Here is a 6,000-nt window from a genome sequence, read left to right on the forward strand (position 1 = left end):
AACACACTACAATCGCAAAGTCAGACCTAGGGAATTCGCCGTGGGGGACCTTGTTTTGCGAGAAGTAACTCTTGCCACCAAAAATCTGACTGAGGGAAAACTGGCAGCCAAGTGGGAGGGACCTCACGTTGTGAAAGCCAGACCACGTCCGGGCACTTACCGACTTCAGGACATGGAAGGTCGAGACCTCCCCCATCCTTGGAACACTGAGTATTTGAAGCGCTATTTTCAATAAAAGTTGTACTTTTGTATTGTCCAATTGCTGTATGTTCTTTTTGACAATCTGCACACTTGAATGTTCTCATTTTCTTCTCATGGTGTAAATTATGATCCAATGGGCTACACTTTGTATGACAGCAAGCTTGTATCTCAGTTATCTGTGGTATTCCAATAACGCTTTGATTGCAGCCTCAGCCAGACTGAGCAACAAAAAGCCTCAGCCAGACTGAGCATGAAGAGCTCGGCCAGACTAAGTCACTTAAAGCCTCAGCCAGACTGAGCACAAAAAGCCTCAGCCAGATTTAATATGAAGAGCTCGGCCAGACCGAGTCACTAAAAGTCTCAGCTAGACTGAGCATAACAAGCATCAGCCAGACTGAACATGAAGAGCTCGACCAGACCGAATCACTTAAAGCCTCAGCCAGACTGAGCACAAAAAGCCTCAACCAGACTGAGCATGAAGAGCTCGGCCAGACCGAGTCACTAAAAGCCTCAGCTAGACTGAGTACAACAAGCCTCAGCCAGGCTGAGCATGAAGAGCTTGGCCAGACTGAGTAACTAAAAGCCTCAGCTAGACTGAGCACAACAAGCCTCAGTCAGACTAAGCATGAAAAGCTCGGCCAGACCGAGTCACTAAAAGCCTCAGCCAGACTGAGCACAACAAGCCTCAGTCAGACTAAGCATGAAGAGCTCGGCCAGACCGAGTCACTAAAAGCCTCAGCCAGACTGAGCACAAAAAGCCTCAGCCAGACTGAGCATTAAGAGCTCGACCAGATCGAGTCACTAAAAGCCTCAGCCAGACTGAGCACAAAAAGCCTCAGCCAGACCGAGCACAAAAAGCCTCAGCCAGACCGAGCACAAAAAGCCTCAGCCAGACCGAGCATTAAGAGCTCGGCTAGACCGAGTCACTTAAAGTCTCAGCCAGACTGAACATGAAAAGCACATCCAAACCGAGTTACTTCAAGCCTCAGCCAGTCTGAGCCACCATTGCAACTTCATGATCATAAGCATAGCGGCCATACGCGCTCCACCAGACTGAGTTACTTCAAGCCCCAGCTTCATGATCGTAAGCATAATGGCCATACTTAGTCAAATTCCAGTCCAACGTTTTCCAAATCAGACCGTTTCCTTGTTGGGTTGGGATTCACAAACTTCGCATCTTTAACACTCTTACAAGTTAAACTTCACTCTGCATTGAGTTTTTCTCACATTCACTCTGCATTGAATTTTTCTTATCAAATTCGAGTCCAACGTTTTCCAAATCAGACTGGTTCCTTACTGGGTTGGGATTCACAAACTTCGCATCTTTAACACTCTTACAAGTTAAACTTCACTCTACATTGAGTTTTCCTTACAGTCACTCTGCATTGAGGTTACCTTACGTTTTAAACTTCACTTTACATTGAGTTTTCCTTACATTTTGCACTTCACAATGATTTATACACAAGCTTTATACAAGTTACCATTCTCATTCATTTCAGAAGCACAAACAAAAGCAATAGCATGAAAACACGACTCAAAATTATATTTATTCACAAACTTGCACACAAGTTTATTACAACCATTCCAAAAAAAAAAAAAAAAAACCGAAACTCTAAGTACATATTTTCTCCACTCCACTCACTCCTCTTCTTCACTTGAGGCGAGATCTTCCTCTTCAATGCCCTCATCTAAGGGGGTCTGAGCCACGTCGTCTTCGTCTATTCTAACGCTGCTGAAGTCTATGTCTTGGAACAGCTCTTCTGCTTTACGCTTGAACATCTTCCAGCCACTGTCCCAGAATTCAGCCATTTCGTGTTTGTAGAAGTCCGACTGCTGGAAGCTCTGGATCACTTCGTCTTCACTCCTGCTCCCAGCAGTCGTCCCCGACAGACCAGCCCCCCCAGCCCCCTCTCTCGCCAAGTTGCTGGCAATAGCAGCATCGATGGCCATCTGAAAGTCAGCAGACACCTTAAATTGCTCTACTGCTGCGACGTACAGATCAGGGTATGCTGCCCTTTCAGATGCCTTAGTTTTTTCTTCCTCCAACTCCTTCTCCAACCTCGCCTTCTCCTCCATTGCTCTAGCACGCTAATCTTCCAGCTTCTTCTGCAGCCCAGCAATCTTTCGATCTGCTTCATCATTTTCTTTGATCTGCAGGGCGCGCAGTTCTTCATTGCTGGTCATAGCCTCTTCAAACCTCTCGGTGGCGACCGTCCAGGCATTTTGAGCATCGCCCAGCTTCTTCTGCTCGCTAGCCAGCTGGAACTCGAGCGACACCACCTTGCGGCATTCGTCCTCCAGCTCCAACTTGACCGCGAGTAGCTCAGCATGGGCTCGAACGGCAACGTTGCGCTGCATGATCGCCAGCACCTCCATTTTCTTCACCTTCTGAGCCTCCTCTCCCTCTTGAAATTTTCAAGTTGGGCCTCCACCTGCCCCAACCTCTCCCTCTCTCTCCTCAATTCGCCCTTCGTCACCGCCGCCTTATTCAACAGGGCTCCTGCTAAGGCAGCCGCCTCTATCTAGGCTGAGCACAACCCCTTCATCAGCTTAGCCTCAGTATAACCAGCCACCGAGCGAACGGTTACGTCTTCCACCACCGCCAAGAGGCAGTCTGCAGCCATCCTGGCCTCTCTCCCTTCCCTTCCCACTCGCCTAGACACCGCAGTGACGTGGTATAAGGCGGTCTTCAACCCAGGCCTCCCTCCCTCTCCTTGGGGTGCCAGACCCTTCTACGGTTGTGGCTCTTCCCTTGGCTCTACCCTTGGCTCAGCGCCGACCCCACCACTTTGCATCTGCTCCCCAAGGCCAGTCGCCCCACTCTCTGCCTCTTTGGCCGCCCCCTCCAACCTAATTTCAGGGGTCCCCTCTACCTCCTCCACTAGGGGGTCTGCTCCGTCGTCGCCTCCTTCATCCTCTTCAAGGCAGGCTCCTCTTCACTCTCCCCTTCTTCTTCACCACACCTTCATCTCCTTGTAGGCTCTCTCATTTAAAGGATCAGCTGGGGGTGGTTGTGGCTCAAATCCACCTAAGTCTTTTTCCTCCAGGGGTTTGGGGCGCGGTCGGATCCTCTCCCTCGCGATCGGCTTCGGCGGTCGGTCTTCCTGGGACTCTTTGAACTTATTGGCTTTGGCAAGGATGGTCATATCCTCAGTCTCTTGCGCTTTCCTTCTCGCCTCTAACTCCACCAGTCCCAGGTCTCCACCGATCGGCTGAGGACCCAACCCTGCCGCAAACAAAGCTGACGGCTAAACAAGCTCGTCCTATCTGGCACCCTCCTTCTCCCTCCATTCCTTCACCTTCTTCACTCTCGCCTCTGCTGCTGCCCCTAGTTTTGGCCCCACAGACTTGGTGGGCACTTTCCAAACCGTGCGCACTCCAACCCCTCCGTTGGTGGACACATAGAACCACCGTGGCCTCCACCCCTTTATCGATGACGACAACCCCGCCACCAGGCCCTTCTTTGTCGCCGCCGGCAAAGTGACCCAAGTCTCTTGCTGTCCCAACGCCTTGTAGCACGCAAAAAACTCGTCCACCGTCATTTCAGCCTCCCCGTTCACCTTCGGCCACACGTTCGCACAGGCCAGCAAGATTTTCCACGCATTGGGCATCAGTTGGCCTGGAGCTACCTCCAACCGGTTCAACACCTCCACAACTATCTGGGGTAGGGGCAACCTCAAACCCCCCTTTAGCGCCTTCTCGTATAGGGCGATTTCCCCCGGTCGAACATCAGATGCCCTCTCCTTTGATTCCAGTAGTCTTAACTCTATCTCTGCGGGAATCTGGTACTTCTCCCGCATACCCTCCAGCTCCTTCGCGGTAATGATCGACTTATCGGCCTTTGTATGCCAGTGATCTGGTTCCACCTGGCTGATTGGCGTCGGCGCCGCCATCATTGTGGACGAACGAGGTCGCCCCGACGACTCCCTCCCACTTCTCACTCGCCTCTCCGTCCTGTATTGCTCCGCCATATCCACCGCATCGTCGTTCCCCAATGGATCAACCTTGGCATTTGCAGCTTCTTCTTGGGCCATTTCTATGGTGTGTCTACGGATAGCTTCGGATGCGGGCGCAAGGAAATTCAAAAAATGTCGCAAGGGTGTATCACTTACAACGAAGGAGTCTGCACTTGAAGTGTTTTGATTTTTCGAAAAAAGGTAGGTAAAACGTATAATACCAAAAGCCCAAGGCTTGCCTGTATTCTAGGGGTCACAATTAATTTTCGCCAGTTTGAAAAATTTTCAACCATCCGCCAAAACTGTCTTTTCAACACCCATAATAACCTATCGTTTCACTTCTGGCTCAACGCCTAACCTTCCCTACCACGTGATTCTGCCACGTGTACAGCCACGATTCACTACCCCATTCCCCTACCTTGTCTTTTCCACTTCAAGTCACCACGTGGCCCGCCGCCTCTCGAGCCCCGCACCCCGCCACCTCCCCCTTCGTGGTCAGCCCTCCTCATGGTCGGTCCCTCCACTCGGCTACCCTTCGCGGTTGGCCCTCCTCGTGGTCGGTCACTCCACTCGGCCACCCTTCGCGGCCGGCCCTCCTCATGGTCGGTCCCTCCACTCGGCGACCCTCCGCAGTCGACCCTCCTCATGGTCAGTCCCTCCACTCAGCCACCCTTCGCGGTCGACCCTCCTCGTGGTCGGTCCCTCCACTCGGTCACTCCTATCAGTCGGCCTCCATCTCGCCGCTCTCTCACAACCCTCATTTTCTTCATTATTCCCTTCGTTGGACTAAAGCTGCACTTGCGAATGGAGGACTACTAACATGGGTAGGCCCATAAAGGCTACAACCCACTATGAACAACCCAGGCCCACCACTTAGGACCCAATACATAATCCAATTAATGAAGCTCAACACTGTTGAAACCCCACATAGCAATAAGAACCAATGACATCAAGACACGTAGGGAGAGAAGGGCAAGCCACATCAGTAAACAAAGATCTACAAAGTTATTGTCACGGCGCATCGCCATTAATGAGGCCCCTTACAGCATTTATTGTGATAACCCCTCTCCGTCAGGACAGCACGCCCTCACCCTGAACAAGGTAAGCTAAAGCATTTCGGCCAAGGTGACAGGTCGGAAGAGACAACGAAATGATTACTAGAGGATATAAGCAGACGTTGAAGACAAGAAGAAGGTTAAGCTTTTCTATCTCTAGTCTATCTCTACAATCCACTTCTCTTCCTAACTTGCTTGTCGGAGGGTTCGCTGGGGGACTCCCCATTCCCCATTGGACTTTTGTGCAGGTTCCCTGTGGGCTTGCTCATTCGGACATAAGCTTGAGGAGCGTGGATCAGTCTGACCCGTTCCACCTGGAACGAACTATATCATCACATATCATGCATGAAAATGATGATTTTTGAACTATCTCTGGTTTACATGAATTTGATATATGTTGTAGTCCAAAATATGTAGAATATATATACAAAGTCTCATAGAAATTAAAGTGTTGGGTTTTGGAAAAAATTGAGACCCATTGATTTTTTGATACTTTATTTACATGGGTATTTTACATGCTTCAATTTCATGCTATGAAACTTATATATTCATAATCTTGTTTCGAAACCTTTGAAATGATATATTTTGGCCTTGTTTGGTTTGTCTCTTAAGAGATAATTTTTGAGAAAAAGATTTCAAAAATTTGTTTGGTTGAAAATTTTTGAAAAAAAAAAAAAAAATTCAAAATTACTTTTCTTTCTACTACACTTCAATCAATCACTTTTTCTCTCTCCTCTCTCCTTCTCTCACCTCTCTTATTCTCGCACATCCTACACTTTAATTAATCA

The sequence above is a fragment of the Camellia sinensis genome, chromosome 13 (genome assembly GCF_055761805.1).
Source record: "Camellia sinensis isolate YWXY chromosome 13, ASM5576180v1, whole genome shotgun sequence".
NCBI lineage: Eukaryota > Viridiplantae > Streptophyta > Magnoliopsida > Ericales > Theaceae > Camellia > Camellia sinensis.